We start from the raw sequence: 21,141 nt of genomic DNA, 5'->3' as shown, positions 1-21,141 counted from the left end.
GTGTGAACACATCAGTGCGTGCACATGTGCAAAGGCATGGGGAAGAAGGCTTTCAGGACTGTGCCCATAAGTGTAGACTCCACATTAGGGCTCTGCTCTTTCAGAGAGTGTGGTCAAAACGGGGGCTGGGCCAACACTCATTCTGAATCCCTCTCCCTCCTTTTTTCCTCACAATAATGTGATTGCTGGTAGTGACATGAGGTTTGGAGAGAAATGTTTATATGGTCCAAGAATAAAACCAGCTTCCATGACTATGAGATGCACTATTTCCATACAGGCAATTTATGGGATCACTACAATTAGTCTAGTACAAAGTGGTTCCACAGGGACCTATTTAAGCTGCAGTCAGAGAAGAGGGGATAGGTTTTATTACTAGGGTTGTAATCACTGTGTGTGTTCTTGAAAGTAATAAAACCACATTGAAATTATTCTGTAATTTAGACTTTTAAAAACTTTACATGCTCCTCCCCCATTAGGATAGTAGATGAGTGGCCTGGTGTATGTTTGTGCCCCCCACCCCTGCACTGAGTGAACACAGATGTGGGCACAGATGAATGTTCACAGCACTCACAACCAGTAATCCAGTAAGTGTGAATGTGAATGGATGCACGCAAACGTCACAAGCATGCAAGTGTAAGAGGTAGCAGGTGTGACACCTTCTTCCGCAGGGAGAGCCCACAGAGTGGAGAAGGCTGGGTTTGGGGCATGGGGGGAGATGTGGCTTTCTCTAAATCAGGATCACACCTCCTGTCTCTTGGGCCAAAGCAGTGACCTTAGAGTCCAGCAGAGGTTTGGAGCCCAGTTCGGCCACTTTTGTAGTCTTGTGTAACCTTGAGCTGTCCCTCAGCCTCGGTAGGTGGCAGCTTTCTCACCCACAAAAGTGGTTTGGACTTTATAAGCCTGCTGTAGGATTAAAGAAATGATGGAAGGAAAGTGCTTACAGACCTCTGAGCTTAGAGAGGGACGTAGTAAATGTTGTGAAGGTGGACTCAAGGGGTGATTGTTAAACTCAAGGAGGGAAGCTCTGAACCTCTCCTCCACTGAGCAGAGATCAGGGAGTTGGACTCCCAGGCACTCCTTTTCCTTACTTGGGGTGTGTGTGGGGGGGGAGAGCATTATTAAACTATCAAAGTGTGTGTGTGTGTGTGTGTGTGTGTGTGTGTGTGTATGTGGTTTTTTGTCCCCAAACAAGGAGACCAGTTCTCTTAATCATTGGAGTTTTAGGATATACTCTTGGAAGCACCAACAGCCTCTTCTTGGCTTCCCCCCTACCCACTCCCCACCCTCTGGAGCCACAGCAAACAAATCCCACACCCAGCCTGAGCTTCCCGCTCCCACAAATGCATCATTTTTTAGCAACAGTAAACAAATCCCCAAAGACTCATGTCATTGTTATCATGTTTAGATAAAGATCTGGCCAATTGGTGTCCACGCTGGAATGTAAATAAATCAGCTGCCCTGGACCTACCCCAGTGGGGGGTGGGTGTCCCTCTCCTACCCTGCCTCAGCCCACTGCCCTGCACGCCTCTCCGTTTCTCTTCTGGTGTGGGAGAACATCTGGTCTTCGAAATCGCATGGTTTCTAATCTCTTCGCTCTGTCGCAGATCTGCTGTGTGACTTCAGGCAAATCCCTTATCCTCTCTGAGCCTGTTTCCTTTTCTGTAAAGAGGAGTTAATGATTACTGCCTCTCAGGATTTGGAAGGAGCAGCGGTAATCATAGAAATAATACTGCTGATAACAGTCACAACAATAATCCTCCCATTGGGCGTGTGGATAACACTGCCTACCATTCAGGGCTTTCCTACAAGCACACCATAAGGCTCAGTGACCAAGAGCCTCCCCACTCACCAACTCAAACAGAAACAGTCAGACTGTGGGCAAGCTGCCTTGGTGGGCTTGGGAGAGTCCTGGGTATGAAAATCGGAGAATGGTACCAGGCCTATTGTAAACTCTTCTAAGTGTCCACCGTTGTTATTGTTTCTGCTTCCTGCAACAGGTCTTATCTAGAGCCCTATTAGTGTAACCCCTATATAGAGGAGGAAACTGAGGCTTTGGAGAAGGTAAGGCGACTAACTCGCCCAAGGTTAAGTTCCTTGCCTTCCACACTGAGCTCTCTGTCTTTGTTCCTCTCCCTTCCCTGGCCAGCCCCAGTGTTACCAGGCTGAGCATTTTGTGAATTCCTGCTGGGTACTGGATAGCTCATCCCCACCACAAATTTTCCAAGGCCTAGGCAGTAGTCCACAGGCTCTGGGATTTCCTTGAAGCTGCCTTGAAGATAAACATGCTTTGGCGGTAGGGCTGAGCTTCGTGTAGCCCCCTCTCCTCTTCTCCCTATCAGCATGCCTTCATAGCTGCTTCCTTTCTCCCCATCTCTGTCCTTTTTCGCTTTCTCTTCACAAAGAAGAGGGCCTGCTTGCCCTCTGTTCTGCCTTCTGGGCACATGCCATGAAGTTAATATTAATCTTGATAATAAACCTTCTGCCGGTGAACAACGCATTCCACATGCATCATCTCTTCCCTATTGTTACGAGATCCCCATGGTACAGACATTATTGCTTTCTCCCCCTCATTTTAGAGTCATGGATATCGAGGCCCACAAAAATAAAATGACTTGTCCAAGGTCACAGAGCAAGTAAGAGGTGGATGTGAGACTTCCAGGCCTGTGTGCTAGATGCCATGGCAAGACTCCAAGGCCTGGGTGGGCTGGAGAGAACGCCTTACTCCAGCCCAACTCCAGGAACCTGGACTCCATGGCCACCTGACCTCAAGGAGAACTTCCTTTGAGCAGATCTTCCCCCACAACGTGGGTCTGGGAGCAGCTCCTCCTGGCTTGGCCCGGGCGTCCAGTGTCTGCAGCTCCGAAGCCAGAGCAGGGCCGCTGAGGCCTCTGGGAGTGCTTTGAACCACCAGCTCCTGGGCTCCCAGAACAGGCCAAGGGCTTCTTTAGGCGTCTCCCCTCCTTCTTTGTCCCGACATCCCAGGCCACTCTGCCCACGCCCTCCACAGAAGTAGGAACTTCCCACTGGAAAATCACCACAGCCCTGCGGGGCCAGGGACTCGCTGGAGCCAGGCACGTCCTAATCTGAGCCAGTGCCTGCACTTCGGGTGTGCACCGTGCGCTTCCTGGCGGAGAGTGGTGGGTTCAAATCCTGTCTCCACTCTGTCCCTGGGTGAACTCATTAATGCTGAGCCCTGCTTTCCTGGTCTGTAGACCTGGGAGTACTAGAAGTACCTACTTCATAGAGGATTAGAGATCGCCTTTGTGAAGCACTTAGCGCGGTGCCCAGCTCGCTAAATGTTAGTTTTTGTTGACCCCGGGACTAGTGGAGGTTGATTTTTCCTGTTTCTAGGTGTGAGCTCTGTGCCCCTGAGCGCACCGAGGTCTCGATGGGGCAAGGTGGGGAGCCTGGTGGCACCCGGGGGCTGGACACTTAGGCGCGCGAAATTTTGGAGAAGAGCCGGGTTGACTCCCTTCGCGCTGTGTTTGGGGCCGGGCTCAGGCGGTGACGTTAACTCGAGCCCCTGGCGACATGGCGTTCTGGGCGTGAGCGTCTGTCCCGAGCCGTGTGCATGTCCAGGCCTGTGCGTGTCAGGAGCCGGGTGGCCCTTGACGCGCCTGCGGGGACCTCACCTGCGCTGGATTTAGATTTCAGCGGGGACAAGGACCTCCGGTTTACCTGACAGATGCGTGGTGTCCACGCTGTGTACACAAACCCAAGCGAGACTGGAATCCCGGGTGTTCCGCCTCCTGCTCATCGAACAATTTTCGCTATTAATGGTTATTTTATTTATATCGTTAGAATTGTCCCCCCGGGTCTGTTTACACCAACGTCTGGCCGTCCCGGCCGCAGTGTTTGGACAGCGGATTACACTAATGGATGGCGAGCCGGGAGGGGGGTTAGAAGGCGAGGCTGGAAAGGCGCTCCGGCCGCAGAGCGGGGTGGGCCTCGAGGGAAGAGGCACCAGGCCTCTACGGGGCTCGACCTCTGACCTTAGGAGGGAAGGAAACGTGTCTGCTAGCGATAGGAAGCTTCGGCCTCCGGTGAGGTGGAGGCTGGAGGTGCCTGCTCCTGGGTTGTATGTGTGGGGGGCGGGGGGACCTCTCTTCTTTCAAGGCTACTCAAAACTCGAGGTCGTCCCGCTTGGGTGCGCACACGTCAACAAGTAAACAAGACTTGGAGCTACCAGGACAGCGGCCGCTTTGATTCCCTCCTGTCGGTGGCAGCCAGCTTAGTGCTCTGGCCTCCAAATCCGGATTATGGCTGAGCCCTGGGCGCCTGGCGGCCGGCAGGGTTAGAGCTGCCTTCAAAGGGGGCCGCCCAGCAAGCGCACAGCTCCCCAAACTGAGTCCTAGGTGGGCACCCCCATGTCTAATGAACACTCTGGGGGCAAACCGAGGCCTGCGCCCCCACCAAGCGCAGTGGAAAGGTCGCCATCGCAAAGCGGGCAAGGGGCATGCTCCGAGGGCCAGTGAAGGTTTGGGGGATCTGGCAACCTTCAGCTTGAAAAGACTAAGCCTGGAGTTCCTGGCTTTAGAGCCAAATGTCTTTGCTACAGGACTAGGGCTGACGCGTAAAAATATCTAGCATTTAGTTAGCATTTACTATGCGTCAGACACCATGCCAAAGATTTGTACCGTCCCCAACAATCCGGGGAATTATGATCTCATTTTACAGAGGAGGAAACAGGCAGTTTAGGTAATTTGGGCAAGGCCTCACAGCTAGTGTGGGGGTTAGAACCCTAACATTCAATCCAGCCACAGAACTAGTGCGCCAGTTCTCAACATTTGGGGGTTGGAGCACCTGTTTGGGACCTGATGTAAGCCATGGACCCTCTCCTCGGGAGAATGCTCCTGGGCTCGTGCAGCCATTTCAGGGGCTTCTCAAAATCCCCCAGGCCCGCTCATGGCCATTTGATAATTTTGGCTTTACAGGCTTTACAAATTGCTTTTGATATAATTTCTTAACAGTGAACATAGACTACGAAGGTAGTACTTTTTATATACGTTTTATAACTGAGGATTCTTGGAGCTCAGGTCACACAGATCTGGGTAAATGACGAGTTGACCTCTCAGGTCTTTGGACTCCGTAGCGTCTTCCGGTGCGCTGCTTCTCCAGTCTCCCCAGACAGTCTCCCCAGACCCTGAGGTTCTCCTTTCCCTTCTCGCTTGGCTCTCACTTTTTCTCCTCCGTCCGGAGGATCTGGGTTTCTTGGGGGCCTCTGCAAGGTACTCCGCTGGTGGGGGCGCAGCGCCAGGACCCCGTTGCCCTGTGCTCTGTGGGCCGCGCTGCCAGGACGCGCGCTCCGGTAAACGGTTTATCTAAAGAGAACTTCTGTTTCTCGTTCGCTGTCGGGAGTTGCCCTGCAGCCAGCAATGAAAAATGCGCCTTTTCCCGAGACTCTGGCGCTGGTGATTTATGTGGGAACCGTCCTCACCCGCGAGGCCTGGGCTGCTCAGCCGGGCCTAGGGGTGGAGGGCGAGGGCCCGCCTGGAAAAGAAGCCGGTGCCTCTTCCCCTTCCAGCGCCCGCTTTTATGGCGCCCCCCTTCACCTCTACCTCCAGGACATTTTACAGCCGCTCCCCCAGGGAGCTGAGCGCTTTATCGCGGTAAAGTAAACACCATTATCCCAGGTCCATTAACACGGAGGTTTTGGCGTTGTAAATAGACTGTGAGAAGGAGAAGAGCAGCCCCCACGAACTCCCTTGTAAAACGGTAAAGGTTCTCCAAGATTTATGGTCGCTGATTGGCACCCCAACCTCCTAAGAAATCCCAGTCTTGGACAAAGCCAGAAGGTAGGGCATTCCCCCAACCTAGGAATCCCTCCCTGGGTGTTAGGATTTCAAGGATAGGGAGTCCCCAGGTCGTGTCTAACCCAGTCATTAATTTCCTGTAAGTCACAAATCCAGGAATGCTGATTCCTTTCTGGCTGTGGATGCATGGATAAACTCCGCAGCTCCCCAGGAGCTCCTAGAGAGCAACCAGTGTGGATGGTGCCAGGGGACAGGATGCTTGTGTTTCAGGCTCCTTTCTCATTTGTAAACCGGATAGTGCTTTCACCAGCTACTTAGGAGTCTATAAAGCACAGGAGAGTTATAACTGGTGGGCACTGCCCAAACACCCTGTCACCTGGCAGTCATTTTGCCAGTTTGTATGGTCTTGCTTTTGCTTCTCTTTCCAAAAGGGAATGCCCTCCTTATTCACTCTTGGGCCAGTCTGTATAGGAAATCAAGTAAGGATGATGGTGCTGGCACACAGCAGAGTAGACAGTCCTTGCTCTCTGCCTCAGTTTCTCTTTCTGGTGACTGTCTAGTAACCTGTTCCAGGAAGTTTCTGTTCATCGAGGGTATGATTATGATTTTCTTACCCACTCAGGTCAATATTTATACTGACAAAACAGAGGACTTTGAACTAGGAGAGGTAGCTCTGGTTGACTGAGAAAACAAAGGGACAAATTCTCCAGGCCAAGGGAAGCTTCAGTAGAACCCAGACTCTCCTAATCTTTGCCAAGGTCATTTTCAGGACACAGTCCATGCCGGGAGGCAGCTCAGTAATTCTTGTGAGATCCTCCACCTGGCTAATGAGTTGGCTTTTGGGAAGAAAGGGCAATGAGGAAAAGCAGGGAGCAGAAGGTGCCAGAAATTGTTTTTGGTCTTTGGCATAACTAGCTCTATCTAAAGGAGCTTTTAACCATTTCTCTTTCTGTGCCAAGGACCTCTTTGACAACTTTGACAAAAGTTGGTCTGGTGAAGCCTATGAGACCCCCCCCCCCAGAATAATATTTTAAATGCATAAAATGAAATACACACAATAATATTAAAATACAGTTACCAGAATCTTTTTTTTTTTTTTTAATGGTGGTATATTGGGCACCTGGATAGCTCAGTTGGTTAAGTGCCGGACTCTTGATTTCAGCTCAGGTCATGATCTCATGGTTTGTGACATTGAGCCCCATGTCCGGCTCTGTGCTGATAGTACAGAACCCACTTGGTATTCTATCTCTCCCTCTCTGTCTGCCCCTCCCCTGCTGGTGCTCTCTCTCTCTGTCTCTCTCAAAATAAATAAATTCATTAAAAAACTAGTGGTATAGTATTATATGTGCATTTTTTTTTGAGAGAGAGAGAGAGAAAGAGAGCAAGCAGAGGAGGGGCAGAGAGAGAGAGAGAGAGAGAGAGAGAGAGAGAGAGAGAGAGAGAGAATTTCAAACAAGCTCCACTCCCAGTGCGGAACCTGATGTGGTGCTGGATCTCACAACCCTGAGATCATGACCTGAGCCAAAATCAATAGTCTGACGCTTAACTGCTTAACCAGTTAAGCCACCCAGTCACCCCTGTGCTTCTTTATTAATTGATTAAATAACAAAAGCTAGTGGCAGGTCTAAAACAACCATAATTTCAAAGTAGTGATAAATACAAATTGCCTTCAAGGTCTGCAGCAGCAGTAACGTGCGGACAATATTAAGGATTTCTATTGGTGACAAAGTCACAGGTACTACTGATACTACTGAGTTTGTTGCCTACGTTCAAAAGTAAAGGAAATGCTAAATTACAGTTAGAGCTAATAAAACATAGGGGTGCTTGGGTGGCTCAGTCGGGTAAGCGTCTGACTTTGGCTCAGGTCATGATCTTGCAGTTTGTGAGTTCGAGCCCTGCATGGGACTCTGTGCTGACAGCTCAGAACCTGGAGCCTGCTTCAGATTCTGTGTCCCCTCTCTCTCTGTCCCTCTCCTGCTCGCTCTCTGTCTCTGTGTCTATCTCTCTCTTTCAAAAATAAATTAACATTAAAAAAAGAACTAATAAAACATAAAGATGTATTTTTCCCCCTTCAAGTTCGTGGATCTCCTGAGTGCAATCCTCAGGTCCCTTGGGAATCAATAAACTGCCAGTGTAAGAACCACTGGTCTAGGGTCAAAGTTTAAACCACTTAATCTCAAGAAGTGGTCTTTGGATCACCTGCAACAGAATCTTCTAGGGGTGTTAGAAAATTCTGGGGCCCCTCCTGAGATCTGGGTAGACCCAGAAAAGTGTGTTTTAAACTTAATAATCAGAGGACTGTTTTCATGCAAAGTATGAGAAGAGCTGCATCAGGGTCTCACTTTGGTTGGCTGCTCGGATGGTGAGAGGAAGGTCCCATGATGAGGGGTGGGACAGCAAAGTGGGGATTCTGGGTGGAAGCTCTTCCATGGAGACAACTTTGAGGTGGTGCTCATCAACTTAGGGGGTACATCAAGCTGGGGCACAGGAGGACACCAGGGAAAGAAGCTGGAATAGGACATTTTGGTGAAGGGTTCCAACGTGATGGCAGAGGCTCTGGAAAAAATCCAGATATTAAATGGTCCCCTGTATTCCACATCAGAATAGAAACTTGCCAAAGGCCACATTGCTAGTGGCAGAAGTAGGTCTACTAGTCCACTCTACTGAAAGGCCAAGTTTAGTCCTCACTACTGCTGGTGTTGAGTTCAGGGCACAACACATGGTCAGCGGCAAACCACATCCCTGTGGCCCTATGTAAACTTCTCCATCAGCTCTCTTCACTGGCTTCCTTTTTGCTTCCAGTGCTCCTGAGTTCTGAGCTCCTTTACAGTGTCTTACCACGTTAGCATATTTGGAGGTTTCATTCATTCACTCACTCAATGAATGCTACAGACCAGGCCTGGTCCCAGGTAACTATAAAAGATACATAAATGAGTAAATAGATGACTACTATCCTTAAGAGATTTTCACAGACACCTGCTCTTATCACCACCAATCTTAAGTAACCCTGATAAGCAGCAAACCTCTTTTGACCCAGGTCTGCAGCCACCAGAGACAAAAGAGGTCTTACTGGAAGGGAGGAAAAGCTTGCAGTATAGTGATTGGTTGGGGAACTGTCTTTTCTATTGTAAAAGGTGACTAGTTAGACCATGAGGTTTGATGAGCACCGGTATAATGTCAAAATGTTGAACCAAGTGGCTCTGAATGTAAGAAATGTGCAAGATATACCCAAACATGACACTTGAGGATAGTTATGACATTGCTGGCCCCAGATCAAGCAAGTGATTATAACAGACAGTGCAAGAGTGAACACAACTCTGCCTAACCAATTTTCACCTGGCGCGAGTTTCAACAGTAACAGTACTGTTTGCCTCACTCTGTATTCTCACACATGTCTTCATCAGGGTCTCACATCACACTCTCAGAGATAGCAGGTGGGTCTGTGTGCAGAATTTAGAGTTTAATAAAAACAGGAAAGAGTGGAAAGGGAATAGGGTCTAGAGTCAGAAGATTTGGGTTCAGTTTTGTTCTGTCACTTAGAAAATTTCTGACTTGGGCAAATAAGTTGAATATGAGTTTTCTCTGCTAAAATGAGTAGAACAATGCCTATTTCAGAAACTTGTTGGAAGTAGTCAGATAATGTATGCTAAAGGTGCTTTGTAAACTGTAAGCCACTCTACAATGTGAATAGTTTATTATATGCTTTTGGAGCCAGACAGACCTGGATTCCAAGCCTGGCATGGACCACTTACTTGCCATTTGTAGAAGTTATCTAACTTTGCAGGCTGAGTTTCCTCATCCATTAAATGAGGCTCATAATACCCATTTCTCTGGATCATTCTTCTAAGAGTTAAATGAGATCATTGTGTGTGAAAGAGTATCCATCAGGGACGCCTGGCTGGCTCAGTTGGTGGAATGTGTGACCCTTGATTTCAGGGTTGTGAGTTTGAGCCCCATGTTGGGTGTAGAGATTACTTAAAAATAAAAAAAAATAAAAAAAAAAAGAGTATCCATCATATTGTAAAGCAGTCAACAGCCATTCCCAGGTTGTTAGCACTGAGATGGCAGTGACTGTGTCCTATTTATCTTTGTGTCCTTAGAATGTAGCAGAGTACTGCAAACAGTAGACTCTTAACTTTGGTAGAATGAATGATTAAGGAAGCTTTGTATATCTGTCATCAGGCACAGCATCAGCTATACTTACACAAAATCCTCATTGACCAAGCAGAGCTACTTCTGGGTCAATTTCAACCTCAGTTTCACCCTAGTTGGCCCATTGCATTCACCCCTCTCCCTGGAGGAAGATGGGTCATGATGATACTCAGAGAGTCAGTAGTAGCAAATGGTTCCCGCACGTGGCTTGGGAAAAAGATACAAGTTTCTAAATTAAATTCATCAATCAAGCAGTCAAGCAAGAAATGTTTATTGAGTTACTCCTGTGTACTAATGCTGCTCTAAATGCTGGGCATTCAGCAATAAATAAGACAGACAAATTTTCTGTCATCAATCCTTTTATCCAGTACAAAGAGTAACACCTAGAGTTGCTGTCTCTTTACTGACTTTCTTTTTGAGATGAGTGCACTTGAGAATCTGGAGGTTGAAGCGCAGGAAAGTTGCTGTAGTGACTGTGCCAGGAAGGGTGGTCTTTGAGGAATTCAAGGATATACAAAGGACTGGCGAATCAAGCATAATGCTGTCACACACACTAGTCAATTAGGACACAATTAACAGAGGGAAAAAGAGGAAGAGGGAGAGAGGGCAGAGGGAAAATTGAATTCATTTTCTATTGTTTCTGTAACAAATTACCACAAACTTAAGGATTTAAAACAACACAAATGTATTACCTTACAGTTCTATAGATTAGAAATTTGACATGGGTCTCCCCCAGGCTAACATCAGTGTTAGCTCTTCTAGATGTTCTGGGGGAGAATCAATTTCCTTGTCTTTTCCAGATTCTAGAGGCTACCCCCATTTATTGGTTAATAGCCTCTTTCCTCCATCTTCAAAGCCAGCAATGACAGGTTATGTCCTCCTCAGCTGCCACCTCACCGGTTCTCTCCTGACCCTTCTTCCTTAGTCAAGTCTCACTCTGACCACACTTGGTAAGGTCTCACTCCTATTAAGGTTTCATGTGATTAGGCTGGGTTCACCTGGATAATCCAAGACAATCTCCCCATATCAAGGTATGTACCCTTAATCACAGTGCAAAGTTGCCATGTGAGGTACATATTCGCAGGCTCCAAGGATTAGGGTGTGGGCATCTTTAGAGACCATTAGTCTGCCTATCAGAGAGGGAGGGAGAGAGAGAGACAGAGCAGGTGCAGGGGGTGGGGGAGGGGAGAAAGAGGGGGGCAAGAAACATTTGCCTGGTGTCTTTTACAGAAAAATGGACTTTTTCTGTAACTGAAAGATGAAGAATTAAGAATGCATCAAAAAGACAAGACATAACAAGTGTTGGTGAGGTGAGGATGTGAAGAAAAAAAGAACCCTTGTGCACTTTTGGTCAAGAATGTAAACTGGTACAGCCATTGTGGAAAATAGTATGGAGGTTCCTCAAAAAATTAAAAATATAAATATTGTAGAATCCAATAATTCCACTACTGGGTATTTACTCCAAGAGAACAAAAACACTAATTCACACAGATATATGCACCCCTATGTTTATTACAGCATTATTTACAATAGCCAAGATATGGGAGCAACCTAAGTGTCTATCAGTAGACAAATGCACATAAAAAGATGTCACACACACACACACACACACACACACACACACACAGAGGAATATTATGCAGTCATATAAAAGGATGAGATCATTCCATTTGTGACAACATGAATGAATCTAGAGGGTATTATGCTAAGTGAAATAAGTCATACTAAGAAAGACAAATGCCATATGATTTCACTTATATGTGGAACATAAAAAAACAAAATAAACAAATAAACAAAAAGCAGAATCAAACCTATAAATACAGAGAACAAACTGATGATTGCTAGAGGGAAGGGGGGGTGAGGTATGGGCAAAACGAGTGAGGAGAGTGGGAGATACAGGCTTCCAGTTATGGAATGAATAAGTCATGGAAATAAAAGGTGTAGCAAAGGGAATATAGTCAATGCTATTGTAATAGTGTTGTATGGTGACGTGTGTCCCGAGCATAGCATAACATATACAGAAATTGAATCACTGTGTTGTGATCTAATCACCTGAAATTAATATAACATTGTGTGTCAACCCTACTCAAAACAAATTTCTCAAAGAATTAAGAATGCATCTAACATTCAACATTTTCTAGTAGATCATAGTTTACTTTTGCTACACATTCAGCGGCTGTAGACATAACGTATGATACTCAAAGCACAAACCAGTGCTTCTACCCCTCTTCTCCTTCAGGAGTACTGTGCTACATGCGGGCTACTTTTGAGTGTGCAGGAAATCAACTCCTTGTTAATTACGCTTTATCTGTGTCATATTTCCAGGTTTCCATGTGATACAAGATGAACCCCAGGCAAAGCTGCAGGAGAGCTGATGTTTGTCTTTGGTGCCACTCTTGTCTTTACCATTAAACAGACTCCTCTGCTTAAAAGCCTATATGCAACTGTCTGAGGATTTCCCCCCCTTTTTAGAGGTGCATATATGGAAAAAAGGCTGGAAAGAGTACTCCAAAATGATAGTATTTGTTAGGTGGTAAGATCGTGGATTTCCTTCTTATTTCTCTTTTAAACGTTGTCTACTGTTCTTTTTATCAATCAATATAAAGGTATGATTACAAGTGTTAGCCATTTGATGGAGAGCTCACTTTGCAATATGGAATTGAGAGTTGAAGAGCAAGATTTAGATTTTATACTTTTATTTCTGAGGAGACAGCTTTGCCCAGAAGTGAGGAGTGTGAAGTCTGGGTTGGAGTCCTAATTCCTCCAATGTACAACCTAGTGGACCTTGTACAAGGGACTCAGTTTCTTCAGGTGTAAAATGAGGAAACTGAATAGCTTTTATCTCATGGTGTTGCTGTGAGAATTAAATTGCAAAACTGTATACAAACCACTTAGGCTGGTGTGCCTGGCACATACCAGGCTTTCAATAAACATGAATTGTTTCCTTTAGAGCTCGAACATTCCTTAATCCAGCCCTCAAAGCAAATAGCAAATTTAATATTAGAGACAGTGGGGGTGGTCATGTTCACAATTTCTGAATGTGGCAATTATGGGTAAACAGAATGTGTTTCCATTTGAGAACCTTCAATTTGGGTGAAAAGCCCATAAGTGACTTAATTATATAGACGAATCCTATTGGTAATGCAGGATATTAACGCAAAGAATAAAAAAATAGTATTTCAAATTTATTCACTTATTATTTATGGAGCCCTTAATATTTTACAGGCTCTCTGGAGGCATGCCTCTGTCCCAATAATTTATAGTGTACAAAGAGAGAGAAGAAATGAACACAGATAGCTACAGAAAGAGGTAGAATAGATAACAGGTAGCCTGGAAGGTTAAAGAAGGAGGTTTCCCTGGAGGATGGAGAGATTTGAGCAGGGCCTTGAAGAAGGTGGGTTTTGACGAGGTGATTTGGTGGTAGGAGGACAGTCTGGGTTATCCTGCCAACCTTTTCAGGGTACAAGCTTTCAGGGTACAAGCTTTCACCAGTGCAAAGATTACGAGCATGTCATTCCCAAGAGCTATGGTTTTTGAAACAGGGCAGAGTTTCGATATACTATTATAATAGTTCCTAAAGTGATAAATATACAAAGAACTTAATAACGTGAGATGCTTGTATTATACAGCCTCTCAAAAAAGGCGTGTATCAAAAATGTATTCACAAAATGATCTCAATGATGTAAAATGCACAGAAAAAAAGATGATGGGAAATACTTAAAAATGTTAATATTTATTGAATCTAGGTGTTGGAATTATGGATTTCCCCTCCCCTTCTATATAGTTATTAGTGTGTATGTGTACTAAGTACCCAGAAAGGAGTGTGCAAAACACACATGTATTAATAATAATATAAAAATTTATGAGCTCACCACCAAAAAAATTATAGGTGTCACAAAGTCTCCTGTGTGCTCATCCCCAAATGTATGCCTTCCTTTCCCCTTGGATAGTATTAACTATTTCTTTAGAGTTATTCAGCCTATGTGTGTATCCCTAAACACAATGTTGCTTAATTTGGGGGAAAAACCAAGTGTCTAACAAATCTAGCTGTGTGAGAAAAGGACAACGTTGCCACTATTTATGAAGGCTCCCAGGAGGGAAGGTGAACAGTCTCTGGGTCATAGTCCTCCTATGGCTTTCTTATTTTTGAGAGAGAGAGAGAGAGAGAGAGAGAGAGAGAGAGAGAGAGAGAGAGAATGAGCATGTACACACAGTGCAGGACTCAATGTAGGGCTCAAACTCGTGAACCCTGAGATCATCACTTGAGCCAGAGTTGGATGCTTAACTGACTGAATCACCCATGTGCCCCCTCCTATAGCTCTCTTAAAAGTTTACCTGAACCACCTGGAAGAAGTCAGTGGGCAAGACCACAAAGGAGTCCTGAACTCTAAGGACTCTGGAACCAGGGAATCTAAGGGCTGTAGTATGAGATAGGGAGAGGATGTCCAGTAGATAAACGTGCTCTGTATGTTTTGCTTCTAAGCACCAACAGTTTCTTTCTAATGCTCTGGATCCCAGAAGACGTCCATGGGGTGAAACGAATGTCTTCTGTTGGCGCGTTTGGCTAGCATGGAAGAGAGAACTAAGATTTGATCCACACATGACCAGTGCAGAATCTGGACCAGGCTTACCTGGGTGCTCTCTCCTCAGGTTAAAAAGATGATATAACGGCAGAGGAAATCCTGGCGAGGCCTGTGCTAAGAATGTCTGGTCCTTGGATCTCATTGCTCAGCCTGAACTAGGATTCCTTCTTCATTGGGGGAAAACCGTTCTCTTGGGATCTCCAACAATTGGGGACCTCTTAGACATTCCATTCACCCCTGTCCTAGGTTGACTTACTGGTTTACTTTATCCCATGTTACTGCTTTATTTTGTAGGAGCCCTGTTTCAAAGAGCTTTTGAAAAAAGGGTACAAGGAAAGAAGTCAACAATTTAAGACATTGAATATCTTAAAATGACTCTTACATTCATATTTGATTCATTGCTCAAACTGTTTCTATCTGCAACTAGTTTCTATCTGAAACTAGAATTCTTTTTGGAAAATATTTTTTCTTCAGAATTTGGAAAACAATGCTTCATTGTCTTCTAATTTCCTTGTTAGTGTTGAGAAGTTCTCATCTTAGTCACCTGTATTTTCTCTCTGGAACCTTATAGAAACTTTTCTTTTCACCCAGTGTTGTGAAATTCCACAATAATGTGCCTAATGTGGGTCTGTCTTTATCTATTGTGTTAAGCAGTTGGTAGACCCTTTAAGTATATCAATTTGTGTCCTTTGGTTTGGGAAATTTTCTTGGATTATTTTACTGATTATTATCTTCTCCATTTTTTCCTCGTATGTTATTTGAATATATTTTTTTTTATTTCTTTTTTTTTTCAACTTTTTTTTTTTTTTTTTTTTTTTTTTTGGGACAGAGAGAGACAGAGCATGAACGGGGGAGGGGCAGAGAGAGAGGGAGACACAGAATCGGAAACAGGCTCCAGGCTCCGAGCCATCAGCCCAGAGCCCGATGCGGGGCTCGAACTCACGGACCGCGAGATCGTGACCTGGCTGAAGTCGGACGCTTAACCGACTGCGCCACCCAGGCGCCCCTATTATTTGAATATTGAGACTTTCGGATTGATCCTCTATTTTATTTTTCTTTTCATTCCTCTTTTTAATCTCTGACTTTTTGCTCAACTTTCTGGGACTTTTTTTAATATATGTAATTTATTGTCAAGTTAGCTACCATAGAGTGTGCTCTTGGCTTCGGGAGTAGATTCCCATGATTCCTCACTTACATTCAACACCCAGTGCTCATCCCAACAAGTGCCATCCTCAATTCCCATCACCCATTTCCCCCCCACTCCCATCAATCCTCAGTTTGTTATCTGTATTTAAGAGTCTTTTATGGTTTGCCTCCCTCTCTGTAACTATTTTTTCCTTTCCTTTGCCCCATGGTCCTCTGTTAAGTTTCTCAAATTCCATATATGAGTGAAAACATATGATATCTGTCTTGCTATGACTGACTTATTTCACTTAGTATAAGACTCTCCAGTTCCATTCACATTGTTGCAAATGGCAAGATTTCATTTTTTTCATTGCCAAGTAGTATTCCATCATATATATATATATATATATATATATATATATATATATATATATATACCACATCTTTATCTTTTCATCAGTTGATGGACATTTGGGCTTTTTCCATGATTTGCCTATTGTTGATAGCACTGATATAGACATTGGGGTACGGGTACCCCTATGATCAGCACTCCTGTACCCTTTGGATGAATTCCTAGTAGCTCTGTTGCTGGGCTGTAGGGTAATTCTATTTTTAATTTTTTGAGGAACTCCACACTGTTTTCCTGAGTGGCTGCACCAGTTTACATTTCTGTGAATTTTCTTGAAATAGCTTGGCTTTTCATCATTGCTTTTATTTATGCTTTTAATTCTCAAGAGTTCCTTTTAATTTTGTCCTCTGAATATTCTTTGTTGAAACACACATCCATTCTTATTTCATGATTGCAATCTATTTTCTTATTTCTCTGAAGGTAATATTGATAATCTTGTTTTGTTTTGTTTTCTTTTGTCTGCATAACTGCTGTTTCTACCAAGTTACATTTTTTTTTTCTGCTTTAGGTTTGTTTGTTTGGCTCTTTGGTTTATGTTTTGGTCTTTGCATTTCACAACAATGGCTTTCCTCAGATGTCTGGTCATGCTTAAATGGTGGTGATTAGGAATGGGCACCTAAGATGCTGATCGGAGCTTCTGAGAGGAGTGGAGTTTTGGACAGTGAGCTTCACCATCGCAGTGATCTGGGTGAGCTGTCTGTTACAGAGGTCCCGTGTAAAAATCTTGAGGTATTTCCTCTTGGGCTGGTCAAATTCTCAGGGAAGAATCTTCCAGTGTCCTACCTAATGCTGCCCGTTCTGAGATTTTGAGGGATTCTGTGGTATAAACTGGATTGGTTCTCATCTTCCTCCACTGCTAGCTTGGGATTCAGTTTTCTTGATTCTGTTATCTGTCCCTACTCTTCCAATTGGGAGGTAAAAAAAAAAAACAAAAAACAAAAAACTAAAGCACAAACAAAGGTAGTACTATGGTGGGAGGTTAAATTCTGTATTTGACATCTAATTTTCATTTCAGAAAGGAGTCAGACATGAAAAAAGGATGCAAAAAAATCAATTAAAATTAAAATTATCTACATCCTAAATGTTCAGCTAACTCTTTAATCACCTGGGTGTAATGAAGAGACTCCTAGATTACCATAACAGCAGAAGGTCAAAATTGGAAGTCACTTTAGAACTAATTCAAGCCTGACATGTGCTGAGCCAGTCACCCTGTATTTGATCCAGTAAACATTCTCTGAGCCATGTTTGCTTGACCTAATGCATGGATAGCTTGGATCCTTGAGCACACATCTCCCAGGGGAAGAGAGAACTCCCAGAAGTCTGGATCTTGAGGGATTTCAGAGGTGATCAGGGCATCAAAGCAAGCTGTACACAAGTTGCCTCATTAGGTTTTGCCTCTGCGGTAAAGTTCTGAACATTTGGGAAGGACTTGGTCCTGGAGGAGCAGATGATAGTGCGATTACAAGAAAAAATGGTGGAGGAACATCTTACCTCCTGTTGCCTCACCAGGGACAATTCAAAGCTAGAACCCCAATTTCCAAACCCATCATTAAAACCCATGCCATACAGTAAGTCAGTACAGAGTGTTGTTATTCCCAGTAGCCTCCATTGGTAAAATCATAGTAAAAAATAGGAATCAGAAGCTTCTAAAATTATTTTTGATGCTATTGTGGTTGTTCTTTCTTTAATAATTTCCCTTACCTGGTAATGTACTGACTTGGTGCCACATTCTCTCTCTCTCTCTCTCTCTCTCTCTCCCTCTCTCTCTGTTTCATTATATTATGAACGGGTATTAAATTCACATTTTTCAAATTTCAAGATGTATGAGTCTCTTCTTTTGCAGTGTGTCCCAGCTCCTAGTGTCCTTGTCTAGCAGCACCCAGTGCTACATGCTTTTAAAATGTACCTTTAAAAAAAAAAAAGTATCTTGGGGCGCCTGGGTGGCTTAGTCGGTTGGGCGGCCGACTTCGGCTCAGGTCATGATCTCGAGGTCCGTGAGTTCGAGCCCCGCGTCGGGCTCTGTGCTGACAGCTCAGAGCCTGGAGCCTGTTTCAGATTCTGTGTCTCCCTCTCTCTGACCCTCCCCCATTCATGCTCTGTCTCTCTCTGTCTCGAAAATAAATAAACATTAAAAAAAAAAGTATCTTTCAGAAATATTTTGTGTACATACACATTCTTTTTTCTTCCTTTTTGCCTGTTGCACAGGTGGTAGCATTCTACAGTTTAACATAGTATTCCATTGTGTGAATAAACCATAGTGCTTTCTGTCAACTCATTATTGAGGAGGAATATTTCATCTCTACTTTTTCTTTTGAAGGTTTTATTTGCTGGTCTTTTCCTCACCTTCTTTTAAATTTCTGTTTTTTTTTTATTTTTTAAAATAGGCTATAAACATTTAGAATTTTAATTGCCAAATTATACATTAAAAAGGTAAAAATAACTCTAACCAAATATATGAAAATGGCTACTTTGCTTTGTTCACAACAGCCAAAATATGGAAACATCCCAAATGTCTATCAGCAGTTACGAATGGATAAAGATAATATAGTATATACATACAATGGAATGTTATTCCACCTTAAAAAAAAAAAAAGAAGACCGGCTTTCTTTCTTTCTTTCTTTCTTTCTTTCTTTCTTTCTTTCTTTCTTTCTTTTTTTCTTTCATTATTTTTTTCTTTTTTAAAGTAAATGCTATGCCCAGCATGGGGCTCGAACTCACAATATTGAGATCAAGAGTCACATGCTCTACTATCTGAGCCAGCCAGGTTCCCCAATTATTTTTTATTTTTTAAAAATGTTTATTTATTTATTTTTGAGAGAGAGCACACTCGTGCGAGTGGGGGAAGGGCAGAGAGAGACGGGGAGAGAGAATCTCAACCAGGGTCTGTGCTGTCAGTGCAGAGCTCCATGTGGGGCTTGATCCCATGAACTGGGAGATCATGACCTAAGCCTAAATCAAGAGGTGGACACAACTGACTGAGCCACCCAGGTGCCCCTTTATTTGTTTATTTTTAAATAATGTTTTCCACAGTATAATTATACAAAGAATAAATGATCGCTAAATACAATTTGCAAAGTACGGAAAAACAAAATTAGACAATTAAAAGAAATAATCATAATCTCACCCAGCAACAACCAAGCTACAATCTTGGGGGAAATTTACTGCCAATGTTATAATTTATACTCCTTTATCTTCTTTTTCTTTTTTTTTTGGAATAAATATGGTAACATACACTCTGTTTCTTAACTCACTTTTTAAAGTTAGTATCATATGATGAACTCTTTCTGTATTATTACTTCCTTCTCTGTCTTTACTGCATTAACAATTAAAAATTTTTTAAATGTTTATTTTTGAGAGAGAGACAGAGACAGAGACAGAGTGTGAGTAGGGGAGGAGCAGAGAGACAGGGAGACACAGAATCTGAAGCAGGCTCCAGGCTCCATGCTGACAGCACAGAGCCCGATGTGGGGCTCGAACTCACTAACCATGAGATCATGACCTGCGCTGAAGTCGGACACTTAACCAACTGAGCCTCCTGGGTGCCCCAACACATTAACACTTTTTAATAAAAATTTGAAACATGTAAAAGTAGAATATCATAATGAACATACACATACACACTGCCTAGGTTTACAAATTATTAACATTTTCCCATTTCACTCCATTTGTTTCTTTTTCTTTGCTAAGTATTTAAACATACTTCTTGGCCATTATGAAATTTTACCCTATATATGTTTTTCTGATTTTTAAAAAGTGTTTATTTACTTTGAGAGAGAGTGTGTGCGTGCAGGGGAGGGACAGATAGAGAGGGAAAGAGAGAATCCCAAACAGGCTCTGCGCTGTCAGTACAGAGCCTGACATGGGGCTTGATCCCATGAACCATGAGATCATGACCTGAGCCAAAATCAAGAGTCAATGGTTCAACCAACTGAGCCACCCAGGGACCCTCGTTTTTCTAGATTTTAGTAAAACCATTCTTCCTCAGTTCTCTCCTTAATCTGTTATTATTCTAGGTGGTTTTATATGTTTGTGTGTGTGTATGTGTGTGTATATATATATATACACACACACACACACATACATACATATATATATATAAATAATTATGTGATGTTATATGTGTAATTACGTGATGTTACATTATTTATCTATAATCTACACAACAGAATTATAGGGCTTCCCTGAAGCAAAATGGTAGACACAAGCAAGCTCATTGTCCTGAGGTACACAGCACTTTTGTCCTTTTTCTAGGGATCCTACAAAACCATTCACACAAAGTGGCTGGGAACCTAAAAAGAAACAATAAATAATGAAAAGCCTGTAAGATTTTTTCTCAAGGGAACATTCTCTGCAAAGTACCTAGGGAAAACCTTAATCTTCTTATTTCATAGACCATAAAACCAAGGTTCCATGAAGTTGAGAACTTGCTAGAGGCTACACACTAATGCACAGGAATTCAAACTCATCTTTTTACTTCAAAATCAAATGTTCTCCCCCCCAGGAGTTTTGTATCTTAAAAAAGGACCCTAAGAGGAGTGATGGCTTTACACACAGTGATGAGTCGGTAGTGTGGGATTCTGGGCTCTGGAGGAAGATATTTGGGGAAAGAACCACCTTTCCAAAGATCAGTTTCTCCCTGTTCCATCTGGAGTGGGGGGCAAACGCATGAGGTTCTTAGGGGAGGAAGCAGTTTGGGGAGATTATGCAAAGGGACAGCTAAATGGTTTTGGGGATTTACTGGATGCTGGGGAAGAGGAAGAGGCATCAGAGAAGATGCCAAGGCTTGAGCTTGGATGAAAGGAAGAATTTGTGTTTGGAGTTGATTTTGGAGAAAGGATGACAGTACCGTTGACTTTGACATATTATCTTTGGAAAACATCTAGATAAAGGTGTCGAGTGGTCATTTGGAGATTCAGGGTTGCAGGTCAGGAAAGGAAACTATTAGCCTGTAAAGTTAGGAATCACTGAAGTAGAGATAATGGTAGGTAGAGGTCATGGCAGGAGATGGATAGAGACAGTGGAGAGTGAGAAGAGGAGAGTGGCAAGGATGAGGTCAAATATAGGGTCATCAGGAGAAGGAAGGAGAAAACCAACAACAAATGAAGGAGACAGAGAAGA

The sequence above is a fragment of the Neofelis nebulosa genome, chromosome 13 (assembly GCF_028018385.1).
Source record: "Neofelis nebulosa isolate mNeoNeb1 chromosome 13, mNeoNeb1.pri, whole genome shotgun sequence".
NCBI lineage: Eukaryota > Metazoa > Chordata > Mammalia > Carnivora > Felidae > Neofelis > Neofelis nebulosa.
Note: the sequence above shows the minus strand (reverse complement) of the source record.